The sequence below is a fragment of the Canis lupus genome, chromosome 11 (genome assembly GCF_048164855.1).
Source record: "Canis lupus baileyi chromosome 11, mCanLup2.hap1, whole genome shotgun sequence".
NCBI classification, from domain to species: domain Eukaryota; kingdom Metazoa; phylum Chordata; class Mammalia; order Carnivora; family Canidae; genus Canis; species Canis lupus.
The window spans coordinates 63,761,973-63,782,771 of record NC_132848.1 but is presented as its reverse complement, the minus strand read 5'-3'; the positions used below and the strand labels follow the sequence as shown (position 1 = coordinate 63,782,771).

General features: G+C 48.2%; 1 long non-coding RNA gene across 1 annotated transcript; it reads right to left on the bottom strand.

Moving 5' to 3' along the window:
• Positions 1-11,416: 11,416 nt before the first annotated feature.
• LOC140642316 (uncharacterized) lies at positions 11,417-20,588 on the bottom strand. Its single transcript, XR_012038794.1, has 4 exons — positions 20,417-20,588; positions 16,044-16,221; positions 13,096-13,360; positions 11,417-11,630 (listed from the first exon to the last, which is right to left on the bottom strand). It is a non-coding gene; the product is annotated as an uncharacterized lncRNA (long non-coding RNA).
• Positions 20,589-20,799: the final 211 nt, after the last annotated feature.

The following is a 20,799-nucleotide window of genomic DNA, read 5'->3' as shown; positions in this document are numbered from 1 at the left end:
GATGGCAAAGATCCCTTCTCTGGGTCATTGCGTTCTCCTACCCTCTCCATTGAAATGTCTATAGGAATTTCCATCAGTTGGTATTAGTAAGCCTCTAACATTCGTCTATGTTGGTTCCTTCCTTCGTTCGACAAATATTTATCAAAACTCTGCTCAGGCCTTGGACAAGATGCAGCGCCTGTCCTCGAAGAGTGTGGTTTAATCTGGCATTTACAATTCAGTATGATGGGTGCTGGACAAGATAAATGTAGGATGTGGTAGGAATATTTACACAGACATCCCCGCACACCCCAGACTGGGGGGTGGCTGGTCAGGAACAGTTTCCAGGAGAAAGTAGTATCTAAGGCAAAACCTGACTGCATTAGGTAAAGCCGGAGGGATAAAGTTAGAGGAGGGGTTGTCCCAATAAAAGAGAAAGCATTCTAGGAGACTCATCTCAAGAGAGAAAAAGACCTAGAGACAGAAAGGAGAGAGATTTAGGGAACTGAAAAGAAGTTTGTCCTTATTGAATCAGAGAAGAAGAGGCTGGAGAGAGACTTATATCAATGTCATAGCTAACACTTCAGGTATATAAGGTGGGTCCTATTGCTATCCACTTTTTACAGATGTGGGAACCGAGGCACTGAAAGTTTAAAGTTACCTGCTCAGGGTCATCTGGCCAGTATGTAGCACACCCCGGTACATGTGTGCCCTTCACTGACACAATACTGCCTTTGAGAGAATTTTCCAAACTCCTTCGCAGCAATAGTTTGGAGATCCCAAGAGAAAAGAGTAGAGGCACTGATATTTAGTGGCATGTCTATGTGGAAATCTTAACCAAGAAAAACCTGCCCTCCCTCATGTGCTTCCCTCTGTAAATTAAGTAAGATTAAGGTAGAGGTATTGCTCTTCTGGGGAGAGTTTTCATTTTAGATGGAGGCGGGGAGAGGGTGGGCAATAAATTTTGAGTACCCTAACTGGTAGGGTGGGACAGAGGGAAACATTTTGGGATAGGATCCTAGCCTGTGCCCCTAGTGGAACAGCTATATAAGGGACTACCTAGTCATACTATCAGAGGCATCTTTTTAGCGTAAGAGTTGGTATGGATCATGAAATTCTTAATTTTTTTCTAGAGAATGACTTGCGCTTTTGAAGGTTGTACATTAGAAGGCCTCCCCACTACCTCCCCAATACTAATGACATAAGTGAACATTTCTCAAGTTGACTCAGGAAGTAAGTTGGCTTATTCAGAGATAGCTGAGTTTTGTCTAATTCAGTGACTGAACTAGAACAAACAGCTTCATATCCCTCTCAGGGGGGAGCCAACAGGGTTTAATGCCGTAAACTTTGCAGGCAGAGACTTCAAAGTGGTGAAGTGTGTGAACAGCTCACCCAAGCGTGGTGCATGGTGATAAGACTTCTCAAGACCAGAGAGTTTCTCATGGATAATTACCTACTAGTTAGATTCAACTTTGAGCCAATGAGAAACCCAGCATTTGTTTATGACTAATTCTTCCTAGAATAAAGAATTCAGTTTGGAAAGTACTGTATACCATGCTTCCTGAATCAGATGCTCACTTTTCCAGTTTCATCCCTGTTGCTTAGTTCCTTCTCAAGAGAGTAGACAGGGATAGGTAAGATTTCAGTTGCTGAGACTGGCTTGAGTTAAATGGCCATCTTGGAATGCCTGGTGGCTCAGTTGGTTGAGCATCCAGCTCTTGATTTCAGCTCAGGTCGTGATCTCAGAGTTGTGGGATTGAGCCCCAACCTTGGGTTGAAATGGATGAGGACTGAGTTATTTTCCTTGTTTATCTCCAGCACTGGTAAAGTTAGGGTTCATGTGTGTATAACTGGATTGGATTGGAAAAGGAGCTTTGGAGAAACTTATGGCCAGTAATGGCCAATATGAATATAAATGTATTGGTTTAGTTGCCTAGTTAGTTGAGTAGAGGCGATGTATGTGTTTCAGATCCTTGTTTATACCAGTACCTAGAGAACTCAAAATCACATGGAAATCAGATATGGTTTATCTGTTGGAGCCCTCTACTCAAACCATTACCCATCACCCCACCAAAAAATGGACAATAGTTTTATTGGCCCTTTTCCTACTATTCAAAGCTCCTTCTTCCACTTGGCCAGATCTGATCTTGCTAGTCCTCTCAGGCATATGGACAGAGAGTTTGGTTAACTTCTGCTTGTTGAATTATTATACAGATAATTAGGTGATTCGTTATCTTGAAAATTCAGGAATATTGGAGCACCTGGGTAGATCAGTCAGTTAAGCATCTGACTCCTGATCTCAACTCAGGTCATAATCTCAGGATCATGGGATCAAGCCCTGAGTTGGGCTCAGCATGGAGTCTGTTTGTCCCTCTCCCTCTATTCCTCCTCCCATGTGCTCACTATCAAACAATAAATAAAATCTTAAAGAAAATTCAGGAATGTCATTTTATATAATTAACACTTTCTTTTCCCATTGGGACATAGGCTGTCCCTGTGCTTTAAATATGTATTGTAATCAGAATCACAACCATTAGCAGCAGCCTTTATCCTTGTTTGTTTCTCTGTTGCCATTGGGTCTACTTGTCACTGAGGCTAGAAGTATGATGTGGCACTTCAACCTTGAGGTCATTGAGAGAGTGAGGGGGGGAGGAGAGGGAAAGTGAATGACTAAAGGAAACCAACCCTGACCCAGCCAATGGTTTCAAGAATACTGGAACAATGATCATGCTGTGGTGGGTCTCATCCCATAAACAATTATTCATTCAAATAGATGGAGACTTTTATGAGCCATGCATTAGGAGGATACACGGTCTGACCCTGAGCGTTCACATTTAGGACTCATCCCAAAGTGGGTCCAGCGAAGGTGCTGAAAAAGCCTGAGACTCATCTACAGTCAGCTACTGTTTCCTCTTTTCACATGACACAGTGGATGGTGTGACTTCTCCACACTCCTCTGGCCTCAACTGGCCTATAGCAGTAAACTATAAAGGGACAGACTCCCAATGACTTAGATGAAAGAGGGGATTTATTAGGAGTCTCAGATAACAGGAAGAAAGTTCAGCAGCTCAGCCACAGGAAGGGCAAGGGCATCAGCTATGACAGATCCAGGGAATCCGTGTCTCCCTCCTCCCTCTTCCTCATCCTACAATCCTCCTTCTCCAGCTAAGTCTTTGCAAAGGAGACTTTCTTCTTTTCCTCTTCTGATGGGGGTCCTCCCCATGATGGTGGTGCCACAGCCTCACACTTCCCAGGTTCCAACCCTCTCTTTCTCTGTCTCCCTGGCAGCCTCAGTCCCTGACTTGGCCATCCAGTGCTGGAGTTCCGCAAGGCCCTGCCCAAGTTGCTCTTACTCCTTAACTCAGAGATCTCATTCATGCCCACAGCTTCAACCATCATCTCTACTTAGAGGATTCACTAATTTATTCTCTACCACAGACCTTTCTCCAAGCTTTCCAGTGTGCCCAAATGCCTCCCCAGCATCTACCCTTGGGAATCTCAAAGGCATCTGAAACTTTCCCCTTCTTTCTTCCATATTGTTGGAAGTGGCAATGTACCCAGTTGAAAAGACTATATTTTCCAGCTTCCCTTGCAGCCTGGGAGGGACAATGGGATGTATGCGGAAGTAATGATGTTGAGCTTCTTGGGAAAGTCCTCCACAAAAGGCGGACTCAGCTGGAAGTTTTGCCATTTTTGCCCTTAAGCCTTCCTCCTCTTTCTGCCTGGAATGTGGATATGATAGCTGGTGCTACAGTGGTCATCTTGAGACTATGAGGAAATTGAAGATGGAAACCAGCACTACAAATGGCAGAGAAAATGGTGAAAGGGGCCTGAGATAAAGATGCCTACTTCCTATAACTTATCTTACTTATCCTTACTTCTTCCTGATAACTTATCAGGGAGAAATGATAAATTTCTGTCTTATTGAAGCCACTCCTATTGCAGGTCTGTCTAACTAGAACCAAACACAATTCCTGACAGATATAATGCACTCCTTCTACACCTCCACCTCATTGGGCACCAGACCCCACTTCATTTCACTCTTCTCCTCTTTTCACACTGTTCTCTCTCCATATACTCACCATGCTCTCCCCTGCCACTTAGTCTTCTAACCTGCCATTCCTGGTGCCTCAACATTACTTCCTTCAGGGGACCATCCTCGACCTGCTGCATCAGGCCAATTCCCCTGTTACAGGTTCTCAAAGCACCACCAGCCTCCTCTCTCTCATAGCAACTGTCCTCATTGTAATTTTAGAGTCTAGCAGGAGGGACTGTCCTCTGTCCCACCAGATTATAAACTAGGGATGTGTCCCTTTTTTTCTTTTTTTAATTACCAGTGTATCCCTAATACCCAAGCACAGTTTTATAAGTGCTCACCCCCAAAAGAAAAACAATTAAGCGCTAGAAAGGAATTTCTCAACGCCCCCCCCCAGCCCCCCACCAGCCATATTTTAAAAATCTCAGAGAAGAGTACTGACTAGCTTAGCTAGGTCCAAGTTTCCATCTCAGAACTATGACTAAGAGCAGAGTCTGTGAGAACATAGCAGGCTCTGTTCAAATCACATGTTTGGAGCAGGGAAAGGAACAATCTCCAAAGAAAGATGAGGAGATAGATACATGTGACAATAAATGCTTATCTGTTTGAGGCCATCCGTGATGCTTACAGTAGCCTGATTTTACTTGGAGCGTAACCTGGAGGATGGAAGGGTCACAATATAATTTGGCTCAGGGCTTGTATGTCCTGGGAGGGGGCCTGGTCCCCAGACTCTTGTATGTAGTGAGAGAAAGACCTTGATACATTCCCTCAGGGCCTAGTCTCCATTCACTGTCAGTAGATAATGACAATAAGAAGGAAAAACTTTGTTCTATCCAATCTTATGACTTCCATTTAAGTCAACAACCGCTTAAAATATAAACTCTTCCCTTAAAGCCCTTCTTCCCCTTCTGGCCCCTGCTACCTTTTCTGCTGATTCCTTTCTTCCCTTCCATCTCCCTCCACCACCATCTCCTCCTGCCTTCATTAAACCCCAGTTACTCTGGCCTCCTTTTTCTCAGTGCCCGAGCTCACTCCTGCCTCAAGGACTCTGCACTGCCATTCTGCCTGGAACTCTCTACCCCTAGATCTTGGCAAGGCTGGCTCCTGAGGAGGCCGAGCCAGCAGGGCTACTATCAATGCTACGTACTCAACCTTGGTACTACACCAAGATGCCAGACTGCAGGTCAAAATTCAGTCTCAGTGCTGCCCACCAAGCTGTGTGTTCTGAGAAGGGGTCACATTTTTTCATCACCAAAGAGCATTTTTGGTTGCATCTGGCTAGAGGAGAGATCTTGATTTACTTTGAACACAGCCATGTAAGGCTGGTGGTGGCCCATAGCTGCAGGGCCTTCTCATCAAAGTTGGAAAATTATCTTCTCTACTGGATGATGACCCTAGGGCTGAATTGACACCAGAGCCCAATAACTTGAAACTGACTGACCGTAAAGGAGAGAGAATGCCACGGGGCAACCCTGAAAGGTGGTTCTGTCTCTGCCAAGTGTCAGTGCTCTTTTGGTTTAGTCACTTCTTTACATCATGTCTTCATTGATTTGTAAATACATGCTGAGTTTCTGTCACGTGCTAGGGAGGGATTAGTGGTGACCAGCCTCCATCTGTTGGGAGATTAGTCTAGGAGAGAGATAGAAATCAAATAAGCCCAAGAAAGAGAGGTAGGTGGAGCTTTGAGAGCTCATGGTAGGAGGATTTGACCTAGGTTCGGGTGGGGTGTTGGAAAAACTTCCTTGAGGAAGTGACTCAAGCTGAGAATGGAGGGCTGAGTAGGAGGTAACCCGGCAGAGAAACTATAGGACATGTAGAAGGTGGGCTGGTCCCTGAGGCCTGGGCCCGGCTCTGAGTACAGCTCATGGTGGTGCCCAAAGATGTTTCAAACCCTACTTTGGGGCTTGTAAGAATATGCTTTTATTGAGATACCTGACTGGCTCGGAGGAGCATGCAACTCTTGATCTTGAGATTGTGAGTTCAAGCCCCATGTTGGGGGTAGAGTTTACTTAAAAAAAAAAAAAAAAAGTCAAAAAATATGCTGGGGGTTCCTGGGTGGCTCAGGCAGTTAAACACCTGCCTTTGGGATCCCTGGGTGGCTCAGCATTTTAGCACCTGCCTCCAGCCCAGGGTGTGATCCTGGAGTCCTGGGATCAAGTCCCACGTCGGGCTCCCTGCATGGGAGGGAGCCCTCCCTCTACCTGTGTCTCTGCCCCCTCTCTCTGTCTCTGTGTCTCTCATGAATAAATAAATAAATAAATAAATAAATAAATAAATAAATAAATAAATAAATCTTAAAAATTAAAAAACAAACAAACAGCTGCCTTTGGCTCAGGTCATGATCTGGGGGTTCTGGGATCGAGCCCAGTGTCTGGCTCCTTGCTCAGCAGGGAGTCTGCTTTTCTGTCCCCCTCTCCCCTCCATTTCTATGCATGTGCACGCGCTCTCTCTCTCGCTCTCTCTCTCATAAATAGATAAAATCTTAAAAAAAAAAAGAAAGAAAGAAAGAAAAGCTGTTGTTCTCTGGGGTAACATTTGCAGATATTCTGGTAAGTCATCTCTCGGGGTCAAGGTGGAGCATGACGTGGAGGCAAGCCAGAGCAAGCTCCTCTGCTCCCGGCTGCTGATACGTGTTTCTCTCAGCCTGTGCTCAGTGGCCTCACATCGGTAGCTTGAAACTGGTCACAGTAGGGATATTTACACTAAGAAAATTGGCCAACAGATCAGGGCTTTATTTTTCCTCTTGGAGAGCCGATGTGGAACTTTCACTAGCATGCCCCTGGGCATGAATGGCCTCTCCCAGCCCCCCAGAAGTTTTTCAACTTCACAGAGCACCCCAAGTGTTCTTGAAAAGGTTGGAGCTAGGACAAAGTGATATGGTGGCCTTTGGATCCAGAGATGGCTGCTGACCCGTCCGAGGTGGAGCGTGATTTCATGAATATTTCCTGGAAGTTGACTTTTAAAAAACAGGCCCACCTAAAATGCTGTAACCTGAGGGTGATGGAGGTGGTTGGAAGTGGCTGGTTGGCGCTGGGGCTGATTTCCTTCCTGGTCAGAGTCTGTCCCCACATCCTGTGAGCAAATGGTCAAGGCACTCAGGATCTCTTCCTCCCTTCTGAGGACTAGTTGTTGGTTAGTAGCATAGACAAATAGAAATTATGTGTGATTTGGACCCACTGCTTTCTACCACCTGAGTGGTTTGGGGAGGGCTTGACTGAGATGATGGGCCTCCTGAGAACGTGATCTGTCTTAGTCATCCTCATGGTTCTCACAGTATCTGACCTGTTGCCAGGCACACCACCTCTCACGGGATGCTGGCTTTCAAATTAGTTACCCCATGAAAGAGAACCCAGAAAGTTTACACAGCTAGGTCTCCTCCTCACTCCAGGTGTCTGCTTGTCCTTTTTTGTTTGTTTATCTTTCTGGCAACTTCTATTTACTCTGCTAAACTCAGCTTGGGGGATCTCTGAGAGGCCTTCCCTAGCTCTCAGAGACCGGGGTGGGGGAGTGGTGGTGGGGAGGCCTGCACTACACACGGTATCCCCAGTACTTGTCCCCCCGGGTGGTTCTACTCATTTCATCCACTGTGAGAGTCCATGTCTTGTTCGTTCCTTTGGCCCCAGCCCCTGGCACACTGTTTGGTGCAAAATAGATGCCCAGTAAATATGTGATGTATGACTGAGAGGCTGAAGCTAGTATGAAAAGAAGCTTAGGGATCCCTGGGTGGCGCAGTGGTTTGGCGCCTGCCTTTGGCCCAGGGCGTGATCCCGGAGACCCGGGATCGAATCCCACGTCGGGCTCCCGGTGCATGGAGCCTGCTTCTGTCTCTGCCTGTGTCTCTGCCTCTCTCTCTCTCTCTCTCTCTCTGTGACTATCATAAAAAAAAAAAAAAAAAAAAAAAATTGAAAAGAAGCTTAAATTTCAGAAAAGATTGGGGGCACCTGGGTGACTCAGTTAAGTGTCTGCCATTGGCTCAGGTCATAGTCCTGGGGTCCTGGGACAGAGCCCTGGGTCAGGCTCCCTGCTCAGCGGGGAGTCTGCTTCTCCCCCTGCTTGTGCTTGCTCTCTCTCTGTCAAAAAAAAAAAAAAAATCTTAATAATTTCAGGAAAGATGGGAGAACGCTTCCTCTGCCTGCTATATAGCTAAATGGCCGAAATATGCCACCTTGGCACAAAAATTAGTCTGAGCTGAAGGCACTTGAGAAGAAACAGATACAAGAAAAGTTTTCTGCCCTCCATTTGCCAAAAAGCAGGGTAAAAATCTGTAAATGTGCTGCCCTCAACCTCTTTCCTGAAAGGGAGAGAAGTTAATCACTGAAGATAACTGTAAACAACTGTAAACATTAAGGAGGGCACGCATGAGGTAATGAGCACTGGGTATTATATAAGACGGATGAATCACCTCTATCTCTGGAACCAATAATACACTATATGTTAATTAATTGAATTTAAATACAGTTTTAAAAAATGAAGACAACTGTAGACCTCTTATCAGCTTGGCGGTGGCCCCCAGAGAGGGACCTCAATCACACGCCTTAGGATTGGTCTTTATTTTCCAATAGTTTCCCTCACATGTTTGCCTTCCCATGGTTTGCTGCCCTAGAAACTCACAGTCCTCTTCTCTTTCCTGTCCATTCTCTAAAAATTTCTTTTTTTCTTTTTTGTGAAGATGCTATATAAGCTCAAGTTCTTTTTTTTTCTTTTTTTATAATAAGCTCAAGTTCTAACCACCCCTATGAGTTAATAAGCTTTTTTTCTTTTTTTATAATAAGCTCAAGTTCTAACCACCCCTATGAGTTACTCATCACTAGGTACTCTTGCATATGCAATGTACTGGTTAATAAACTTGTTTCTTTTTCTATCTTTACTTTGTCTTCTGTTGGCCTAATTAACAGGACCCCAGGCAGAAAATTGAAGAGGACAGAGGGTGAAAGATTATTTTCCTCTCCTACATATGGCACAGTATCCTTAAATTTTTTTTCTCTCTTTTAATCCTTACAACAACCTCATGAAGTAAATTCTATTATTCTCATTTTACAGAGCAGGAACCAAAGATGGATTATTAAGTAATTTACCCGAAGTCACACAGCTCTCAATAGGAGGCGCTAGTATCTTTGCCTTCCACTACATAGAGATGGAGGGTGGGCTGGAACCAGTGTACTCAATTGCAGCAATTTAAAAATGTTTAGTCTCAAGGCTCCAGGGTGGCTTAGCCCGTTAAGCATCTGACTCTTGATTTCTGCTCAGGTCATCATCTCAGGATCATGAGATTGAGTCCCTGCTTGGGATTCTCTCTCTCCCTCTCCCTCTGTACCCACCCTCCCTCTCTCCCCTTCTAAAATAACAACAAAACCCCAAATTGTGTAGTCTAAGTGTCCCTATTTTTGCCTTTTTTCCTTGCTTTCAACATCACTGCCTTCACTCCTAGGGGTCAGTTTGTCTGTACATAGATTCAATTTAAGCTTATAGGACACTGGAGTCTATCTCTGTTGTACTCCTCACAGCTTTTCAGGGGGACATTTTGCTACATTTGTTATATTCACTCCAAGTTCTTTAGGTTTACAGAATGGGAGCATATACCAAGGAGCTAATGGAGCCAGTAAGTATCTACTGTGGAAACTCTTTTTTTTTTTTTTTTTTTTTTTTTTTTTTTTTTTTTTTTTTTTTTTTTAAAATTTTTTTTTTTTTTTTATTTTTTTATTTATGATAGTCACAGAGAGAGAGAGAGGCACAGAGACACAGGCAGAGGGAGAAGCAGGCTCCATGCACCGGGAGCCCGATGTGGGATTCGATCCTGGGTCTCCAGGATCGCGCCCTGGGCCAAAGGCAGGCGCCAAACCGCTGCGCCACCCAGGGATCCCTACTGTGGAAACTCTTGACCAATGTATTTTAGAGCATTTTTCCGGGACAATCTGCATCAGAATTACCTGGGAGGTTAGATAAGATCTGTTTCTCAGCCCTCCCCCCACCCCCCACCCCAGAGGCTAGGTTTCTGGAAGGGAACCTGGAATCTACATTGTAATCAGGCACCCTTAGTTGAATTTTTCTCGAGGAGCTTTCAAGGACCTGTCTAAATTTTTTCTTTTTAAGATTTTGTTTATTTATTCATGAGAGACACACACAGAGAGATAGAGGCAGAGACCCAGACAGAGGAGAAGCAGACTCTATGCAGGGAGCCCTATGTGGGACTCAATCCCGGGGCCTCCAGGATCACACCCTGGGTCTAAGGCAGGCACCAAACTGCTGAGCCACCTTGGGATCCCCTAAAATTTTAAGATATAATTTACATAGAGTTAAGCACACATATCTTAAGTGTATAGCTAGAATTTTTATGTTAAGTACTCACATTTCAACTTGTTTACACCTGTGTAGCAATCAAGATAGGAAATTGCCCTTGGAGTCTTCCTAGTGGTACCTGCTATTCTGACTATTACTGTGGGCTAGTTTTGCCTTTCTTGAACCTCATAGACACGGAATCAAACAGTATATGCTCTCTTGTGTCTGTTTTCCTTTCACTCACGTTATGTTTTTGCAATTAATCCATTTTAGGTGTAGCGGTAGTTCCTCTTTATTGCTGCTAGTATCCCATTGTGTGAATGTATCATTATTTATTTTATCAAAGATCACTTAGATTGTTTCTAATTTTTGGCTAATACGGATAAAGCTGCCACAAATATTCTTGTACTGGTCTTTTGGTGAACACAGGCACTCCTTTCTCTTGGTTTTGCCTGGGAGAGAAATCACTGTGGGCTTACGGTATGACTTTGAGAGGTAGGTAGATGGGAGTTTATATACAACCATGAACAAGAGATGCGGTGTTGGGCAGGATGTCAGCTGTCCCCTCCCAAAGGAAGAGAGTGCCATGGTGGGGAACTCAGTTGCTGATTCTAGTTCATGTGTTCTCAATAGGGGGTGTTGCCCCCAAAGCGGTGAAAATTGTTTCTTGAGGGGGGGTGCAGAGAGAGGTATATGAGAAAGACTTAGAGATACAAATCATTGTAATATCTGAGATATACTGATAGATAATAATGTCACAAGGAGAAGGGTGATTAGGGGAAAACACATCTGATAAGGCTCCTTAGGGAGTGATAATGAAAACAGCTTGAGCAACATTGGTCTAAACCTGGGTGGTCTCCAGCTTCAAAATCAGGAACCTCAGGGGATCACCTTGGTTTCTGGTCAAGGAGGTAAGTAAGGAATAAGCAAGGCTACTCAGGGATGCCCAAGGGAAAACACAGCTCTGCGTGTGTGTGTGTGTGTGTGTGTGTGTGTGTGTTGGGAGGGGTGGGGCTTGTAGGTATTGGGACACAATCATACAATCATACAGACTCTGAAAGGACTAGTCAATAAGCAGAGTCCATAGAACTCGTGCTCTAATCAATACAGGGGTCAACTGGCCCATGAGAGGAAAAGTTTATTTTATTAGCACCTTTTGTTGAGGGAGGAAGTGATGAATGTCTCCATCAGCCCTGCTGGGCGTCGTGTAAGATCAGATCTTGCTTGGAGGAAGCGCGGAACCACAATACAGCCGCCACACTCATGGCTTCCTCAGCACACCAGCACTCATTGTTCTCCTTTAACTCATGCGTGATGTTTCCGCCCCAGCAGGCTTTCCCTTGTGAGCAAATGGAAAGAAAGTAAAAAATCTGGAAAGAATGAATGCATCAAAGAGAGAGCAGACACCATGAATCAAGCCAGAGGGGAGATACAAGTGGGCCCTGGACGCCAGCTGGGAAGAAGGGGGGCTTAACCTGTGTCCTCTGTCACCAGGTTCGCTTTCTCCTGAGGGGCATGTGGTCAACTGTGAGAGAGGGCTACGGGACAGCGTGACCCGCAAAGCCCAGGCACTGCCTGCAGCCCTGAATGACACACACCAGCTGTGTGGTACACTGGCTAAACCCACTCAGGAGCTGTGAGGCCCTAGCCAGTTCCATAGCCTTCCTCAAGCTTTTTGTGCCTGGGTCTCCTCAGGTGCAGAATGGGGGTGCTCATGACTTCCCTCCTGGTGGAGTTATGAGTTTGAAACTAGTGAATATATGTCAAGTGCTCGGGAACACAGCTTAGTGCTCAATCTCTCCTATGTGAGCCTTGATCTTTACTGTTATTTAGGGCGATTGATAACTGCCCTCAAGCTCTTCTCACACTAGGGAGGGTCCCACCCTCTGATCTCGCTCTTCCTTTCTCTATTTCTTTTCTTCCTTTCTCTCTTTCTTCCTCTCATTTATTCATTCATTTTATTTTTAAGCAATCTCTCCGCCCAATGTGGGGCTTGAATTCATGACTCCAAGATCAAGAGTTTCATGCTCTACCTACAGGCAGGCACCCCTAATTTTTTTTCTTTTAGATTTTTATTTAAAATTTTTAAAGATTTTATTTATTTATTTATTTATTTATTTTAAAGATAAGATTTTACTTATTTATTCATGAGAGACACACACACACACACAGAGGCAGAAACACAGGCAGAGGGAGAAGCAGGCTCCCTGCGGGGAGCCTGAAGTGGGACTCGATCTGGGGACTCCAGGATCATGTCCTGAGCCAAAGGCAGACACCCAACCGCTGAGCCACCAAGGCATCCCTAAAAAATTTTTTTTAAAGATGTGATCTCTACACCCAATGTGGGGCTTGAACTCATAATCCTGAAATCAAGGGCTGCGTGCTCTACTGAGCCAGCCAGGTATCCCCCTAATTTCTTATTTAACTAAAAGGTTGACAGGCGAGTAGGATTTTAATAGTGTTCGCCTGTTCCTCTCTAGACTTGAGGCAGGGATATTGCTGCCCCCTTGGGGTTGTCATTTCTTAATTGACTTGTTTCCTCCTTCCCACTTCTCTCCCACTCAGCAGCCTGGCTCCAGAAGGGGGAGGTGGTGATAACCACTGGCCTTGGGGTGGGGGCGGGGTATGTAGCCAAGAGGAAATTTTGATTGAGCCTGATGACTTATGAGTCATTGTACACTTGGCTCAGCAGGGTGAGGTCACAGCATAGACAGTCTAAGCTCAGGTCTGTTTAACCAAGATGGGGCTGTCTATCACGTGAGGGACACCCCAGGGCTGTGGAAGGAATCATGGGCTGTGCATACCACATTTTCTTCCTTTCCATGTTCTTTTGGTAAAAGGGATATGATGACAGCCGGGTTCGTGCAGATATAGGTAGGATTGGTTCATCTGGGGCTGGGTGGGTGTGATTTTCAGGGGCCCAGCTTATCTGTTCTGTGTCCAATTTCCCAGTGATCCTTCAGTCTTTCTATAAAGCCACTGGATGATTTGTTCCGAGCATCACAGGAAGTAGACTCCGTGAGACTGGTGCGCACAGGGCTTGCTGGGGAGTGCTCTCAAGATCGACACCTGTGGGGGGAGGGAAGGAAGCAGGATGGACACAGGGAAAAGTTGAACTTCGATGCGGTCATGGCAAAGGCTTCAGCCAATACCACAAGGAGCTCTGAGCTAGGATGGTCCTTCCTTTTTTATTATTTTTTCCTTTTGCGTCTGGTTTATTCCACTTAACAAAAGGTTTTCAAGGTTCATCCATGTTGTAGTATGTATCAAAATTTCATTCCTTTTTGTCTGAATAACATTCCATTTATGTATAGGCCACACTTAAAAAAAGGTTTTAGGGGCACCTGGGTGACTCTGCCTTCAGCTCAGGTCATGATCCCAGGGTCCTGGGAGGGAGCCTGCTTCTCCCTCTCCCATTGCCCCTCCACCCCATTCCTTCTCTCAAATAGTTCAACTAAAAAGTTTTCAACATAGAGTATTATATGAATTTCAGTTGTACACTCTCATGGTTCAACAATTCTATACATTGCTCAGTGCTCATCATGATAAGTGTACTCTTTTTTGAGGGGTGGGGGGTAAGGGCAGAGAAGGAGGAGAGAGAGAATCTTAGATGGGCTCCACACCCAGTGCAGAGCTCCATGAGGGGCTCAGTCTCACAATCCTGAGATCATGACCTGAGCCAAAATCAAGTCAGAGGCTTAACCCACTGAGCCATCCGGGTACCTGGTAAGTGTACTATTTAATCCCCTTATTTCACCCATCCGCCCACCCACCTACCCTGGCAACCACCAGTCCTCTGTATTTAAGAATCTGGTTTTTGTCTGTCTCTTTTTTTCTCTTCTTAAATTTCACAGACGAGTGAAATCCTATGGTATTCGTCTTTGACTTATTACCCTTAGCATAATACCCTCTAGGTCCATCCATTTGTCACAAAGTTTGTTGTCACAAATGGCAAGATCTCATTCTTTTTTATGGCTGAGTCATATTCTGTTTTGCCATATATATATATACACACACACACACACACACACATATATAAAATAATACAAATAAATATTTTATTTATATTTATATATTTATATTATTTATTTATATTTATATTATTATATATATATATTTCACATCTTTATCTGTTGCTCATCTCTCGGTGGATACTTGGGTTATTCCCATATCTTGGCTACTATAAATAATGCGGTAATAAACACAAGAGTGTATATATCGTTTCAAATTAGTGTTTTAGTTTGCTCTGGATAAATATCCAGGAGTGGCATTACGGGATCATATAGGATGGCTTAAAAACAGAGTTCAGGGAAGGCTCTAACCCCTGCATTGACCATTTGGTCACAGGCTGTGGTGGAAAGGGGAAGTGGCCCTGGGTGAGGCGGCCTCTTTATGTCAGGGCAAACCTTGAAGATGCAGCTGTGGGCGGCCAGCTGCCAACATTCCCCGCAGCAGGGGTAACGCAGGCCGCATCCTGACGGGAGAGCTGGGCCATGTACCTCAGCATCCTCCACACTGACGTGGGCGGTAGACCTTTCTGCCTTGTGCCACCCGTTCAGTTCCTTCCCATTCTCTAAGATGTGCAGTGGATAATGTCTAAGGATATAGATTTTGAAGTCTGGGAGACTCGTGTTCAAACCCTAGATCTGCTGTTCATTTGACAATATTTATAAAGTACGCTTCCCATACTGCTCAAGGCACCGAGCATACAGAAGTGCTAACATCCCTGCCTCTGGAATTTCTGTTCCATGGGTGTCAGGGGGACATAATTTAAAAGTATACATTTCAAGTATATGATATATATGATTATGATATATATTATCTATAATGTTGAGTGAAGTGGAAAAAAACTGAGTGTGGGGGTTTGGGAATGGTGGAAGGGCTGTTCTGTGTAGAGGCCATGGAAGACCTCCCTGAGGAGGTAGCACTTGAGCAGAGACCTTTAGAGGGGAAGGTGTGGCTGTGCAGTGGTGGGGGAGGGGAACTGCCGTGCAAAGGCCCTGTGGAAGGAGCAAGCGGGGAGTATTCAAGTGGGGGTGGGGTGGGGGAGGAAAAGGGAGGAGGTATCTGGGGGGAGGGGAGCAAGAGCAGGAGAGAAAACCCAGACAGATCTGTAGGAAATATCACAGTAGGCCAATCCAGGGAGACAGAAAGGGTGCTGAGGCCCAGGGAGAGGGGAGACAGGAGTATGGCTGCAGGAAGCAGGACCTCTCTTTGAAAGGAGGAAAGCGCTCCAAAATTCACTGAGCGGATGGCTGCACAACTCTGTGAATGTGCTGTGATCCATACAATTGTCCATATTAAGTAACCCAGATATATGTGAATTAAATTCTGAAAAAGCTACTGTAACAATCAGAGCAGGGGCTGCCAGGAGGTCAGGTCATGCCGACCTGCTGGCCCTCGTGCACATCTGCGCCCTCACTCCAATGGGAGCCCTACTCGGAGGCTCTAAGCAGAAGAGCGAAGCAGTTGTAATTACGTTTGGAACATCCTCCCTGGCGCTGTGTTGAGAAGGGGCTGAGGGGTGCAGGTGTGGATGCAGGGAGGAGGAAGGAACTTTGCAATGGTCCAGGTGGGTGGTGCTGGGGGCTGCGGGCAGGGCCTGGAAGCGAGAATGGGTGGCGGAACTTAGACACCCCTTGGTGGCGGAGCTGACAGGTGGCATAGGATGGCTGTGCATGGCTGCGTATGGGTCCGTGGAGAGAGGAGTCAGCTTTTTAGTCTTAACTGGTAGAGGGAAGTCACCACTTACCAGGATGAGGACAACCAGGGGGCGACATATTATGGGAGGAATCAGTTTGGTTTTGACTATGGTAAGGATTCAGAAGTCCAGTAGAGATGCTGCACAGGCAGCTGGGAGTGGGGCTGGAGATGAAATGTGGGGGTCGTCAGCATGGTTGCAGAACTTGGTCTTGAAACTCGTTGAGAACCTAGGGAGGAGTGAAGACCTAAGTCACAGACAAGGGTCTGAACCTTTGAGCCTCCGTCTCCCAAACCATGGAAGGTCTGCCCTGCACGGTTGTCGGGAGTGTTGGCAGATGCACGGCAGATAAAGTGCTCAGGAGACCAGCTCCCCTCCCGCCACTGCCTTTCTGATCTCGGAGTTCCTCAGGCAGACTTACTGTCTGCTCAGTGTCTTCGCCCTTTTCGTTTAGTTACTTTACGCAGCTCGGAGCTGAGCGCGGACTGTGAATCAGCCGCTCTGCTAGGAACATCAGCTACTTAAAGATCCTGGCTCGCACTATCTGCCCTCCGAGGGTGTATCTTCCAGCGGAGAAAACTGAAAACCGCATCAACCTAATGATAACCTATGTCAATCCCGTAGGGTGGTAACAGGCGCAACACTGGCCTGGGGGTAGGGAGAGGTTGGTTCAGACTGGAGAGATTTGTGAGGCCCTCACTGAGGGAGCAGAACATGAGCTGGAGCTTGAGAGTTGAAAAGGAACATGCCGGGGTAAAATAAATGGGCTATGTTGGGAGGTGGACAAATGGGGGTGGGATGGAGGGTAATCCTGGCAGATAGGGCAAGAGCAGAGCCACAGAAGTCCTTTGTGGGGAAAGCATGGCATTCAGGGGCCACCCAGATTGGCTTGAGTCAGACAGGGGCAGTTGGCAGAGGGCACTCCATCATACAGACCTGCACCCATGGGCGCACCCCGAGTCATCTGGTCACCTAGAACCGCTCCCCTCTGAACCCAGGCCTGGGGCCTTTTGCTTTTCTAACTCTTTACCCTATCAGCTCATCGGCTTCATGGAGACTGCCACTTTTTAAAAAGGATTTTATTTATTTATTCATGAGAGACACAGAGAGGCGGAGACACAGGCAGAGGGAGAAGCAGGCTTCCTGCAGGGAGCCCAATGTGGGACTCCATCCCAGGACCCCAGGATCATGACCTGAGCCACCCAGCGCCCCATTTTCTGCCTGGCTAATCATGACCTTCCAAGCACCTCTTGCGCCCCCCCCCCCCCCCCCCCCCGCTCCCCACCTCCATGTGATTCCTCCCCCTGCAGCCCATCTCTTGCTAGCATCTTCAACCAATTCGCCTCTTTGGCTTTCTACTCCTTGATCTTATCGACTCCCAGGCCTGGTCATTTCGACCACCTCTGTCCCTCCTATTTCAGGGCGCGGAGGTAGCTGGACAACATTTCCTTAACTGCATGTGGCGGCAGCGTCAACTCTGCTGTTGCCCATCTCAGTTGGGTCTTTAAGGGCGGTGGTCCACCCCTTGCATCCTTGGCCAGCTGAGTTGTCTTCCAGAGGCCACGGCAAACCTCTGTTCCTCGTGTCTGCTTGTTCTCAGCACAGAAAACAGGCTTTTGGGTGCACGCTCCCCCAGATATCTGTCTTCCCCGAATACCAACCTTCTGCTTCTTGTTAGTTATCTACTGCCACACTCCAGGCTCTGTGGCTCGAGGCAACATTTGTTGTCTTATGGTTTGTGGACACCGGCTGTGGCTGTGGTTTAGTTGGCGCCTTTCCTTCAGGCCTTCTCGTAAAATTGCAATCAGGTGGCTGGAGCTGCAGTCCCCTCAGTGTTTGCCCGGAGGGAGGATGCTCTCTCTGAGGTCTCCCGCCCGGGGCCCCTACAGAGGGCTGCAGCTGCTCCGCCCCCCCCCCGGGAGAAGCAATCTGGGGCAGAGCAAGACTAGAGGGCCCAGGACAGAGGCCGCAGTCTTTTTATAACCTGACATCACAAGTGGCAGCCGTCGCTTGCACAGCTTCCGTTTGTTGGGAGTGAGTCAACGAGTCCAGCCCCCGTGGAGGGGAGGGGGTGACACAAGCAGTCACTGGGCAACTGTCTCAGAAGCTGCCGACGGCCACCTGCCCCCTCCTTTCCACCGTCCTACGTGTGGCCTGGGCTACTTCCCAACCTGGGCAAGCGCCCCGTCTGCTCCATCCGGCTCTGGAGTCTCTCCCGTTGCTCCGTTGGCTTCTTCCCCCTCCACCAGAGGGCAGGTTCAGGAATCTCCTTCTTCCCCGTGACCTAGACCCCTGATCCTCCCCACTCTTGAGAACATGACCTTTCTCCCCTGCATTTGCTTCCGCCTCCGTGGCCCTCTCTGCTGAGGTCCCCCTAAGGCCAGCTGGCGGGGCCACCTTCCAGCCCCTTCTTGGCCCACACCTGCATACTTCCTGCTGGTCGCCCTCCTTGCGGGCGGCTGGGCCCCTGCCAGCTGCACCTTGTCAGCCCCTCTTTCCTCACTTACCCCCGAGTCTGAGGTGGTCCGGGCTTGGCTCCTGGAGCCCTACCCTGAGTGCTCCCAGCACCGCCGTGGCCCCACGACAACTGGCTGGGTGGTGGATCTTAGTGGCCCACCTGCCAGGTGAAGGAGGCCCCCTTCGTGGCTGTCTCACTCCGCGTCCATCTGCACAGAGCCCCATCCTCCTGAGCTGGCAGGGAATGAGTCTCAGAACTGTTAGGTCCACCCTTCCTCGCAGGGGGTGGGTCACCGGGCTCGCTCCTCCTGTGAGGCCCTTCTAGGCGAAGCCACTGCTCTTTGGCTGGGGCTGATGGTGGCTGAGATATTCCCTGGTCCAGCCACATGGTCCCTCCAGGTCCAGCACCCTCGCTGCTTGGGACAGACGGATCTTTGGCAAAGTGAGTGCCCCTGGGCCCAGGGTCCAGCCTTCCTAGTGACACTGGTCAGTCGCCCTCTCTGGAGGCTTGAGACACAGCAGCATCCAGACCCCAGCCCTCAGGGACCTGACATTTCCTCTCCTCTCAGCCCCAGGGTCCAATGTCTTCTCTCTCTCTCCTCTTTCTCTCTCTCTCTCTCTCTCTCAATCTCTCTCTCTCTCTCTCTGTCTTCTCTCTCCTCTCTCTCTCTTCTCTCTCTCAGCGCCCTCCCCAGGACACCAAGCACAGACAACCAGCGATGGCTTCTCCACCCTGCAAAAACATGTCAGGAAAGGGAGTCCTACAGGCCTGACCACCTGCTTGGAACACAGGCCATGGGAAAGTGCAGCAAACAAAACATACATTAATATTGTTTGGGGGGCACCTGGGGGGCCCAGTCAGCTCAGTGTCTGCCTCTAGCTCAGGTCATGATCCCAGCATCTTGGGTTGGAGGCCTGCATCGGGGAGCCTGCTCGGTGGGGAGTCAGCTTCCCCCTCCTGCTCATTCTCTCTTTCTCTGTCTCTCAAATAAAATATTTTTAAAAATATTGTTTGAGCGTCTGGCAGTGATTTCCGCAAATAACACTTTCTCCCAGCCGAGTGAGTCTGTAGGAGACGAGATGGAGATCAAGACATTCACTGTTACCTGTTATGGATAAAGCTGATTGGAGGCTGTGGGTTTAGGTTTGCTCCAAGTGGTTCAGTCTAAAGACCAACCTGCTGCAGCCCCAGGGGAGCCTCTCAGCGTGGGGCCAAGCAGATCCAGGGCTTGAACCCCCAGGGGCCAGGCCAGCTTGGTATCTTCCCCTGCTGACCCATCAGATAAGCCGCCCCCTCCCTGCCTCTGTAGTAGGAGAACCCCTCTCGTGAGGCCCACGGCCCCCTAACAACTATTTCTAAAGACAGCCCCCGCCCCACTGTGAGATCTGGACATCCAGACAAGGCCTCCCTCCTGGGCTCCGGGCCCGTATCCCTCCCCGTCTTACCCCCCTGGCCCACGGTAGCCACCAGGCCCCAGCCCCCGGCCTCGCCCTCTCCCTCCCCAGGAGGAGCCTGCCTACATTTCCAGCTGCTTACACCTTTTCCTGAAGATGCACCTACTGCGCCTTTCACACCCCCCTCCAGCAACACCTACTATCCAGAACCCTCTTCTTTGCACGGGAGGTTTATCTCTTTCCGCCCTCGCCCCTCCCCCAGCTGGCCGCCTGCCCGCCCAAGCCCCAGGTGTCCTACAACAGGAGGTTATCCTTCCCTGACACCACCTGTGCTCCCGGGGGCGGCCAGCTACCCTGCTGGTCTGCAGGGTCCGGCCGTGGGGGGAACCAGCTTAAAATCCTTGTCCGCGGCCCGGATGCCTAGTTCGATGTCTAGGGACTAGTAGGGGCTCTGTGAACACTGAGGCACCAAGGGCCTCCTGGCTGCTGTCTCCCGCTGGGCCCATCAGATTAGCCTGGTCAGACCCATGTCAGCGCCTCTCCCCTCCGTCCCGCTTCCCCATCCCCTTCACCTGGTGACCCTGTTGCAGCCGATTGGCTCAGAGCTCACAGGGAATTTGCTGGTGCTTTCCCTCTGGTGTGCTCAGCTGGAGGCAGGCAGAGCGTCCTGTCTCTGCAGGCAGTGAGTGGGCCCTGCCGGAGGAGGGCTGCTTTGTGCAACCTCAAGGCCTCCTACAAATCGGGCTGGCTCGCCTGCACTTCCTGTGCTCAGGGAGATTAGATACGGCCTCATCAACGCCGATTGTTTCTTCTTTGCTTAATATTTGAAACTACCGAGTACCAGTTGCCATCCTAGTGGGTGGCTCTCAGAAATCCCCTCTTCTCTGGTCTCTGACTTCTCGTGAGTTTCAAGAAACCAATCTGTTTGGAAAGAACCGGCACTTCGAAGTTCTTT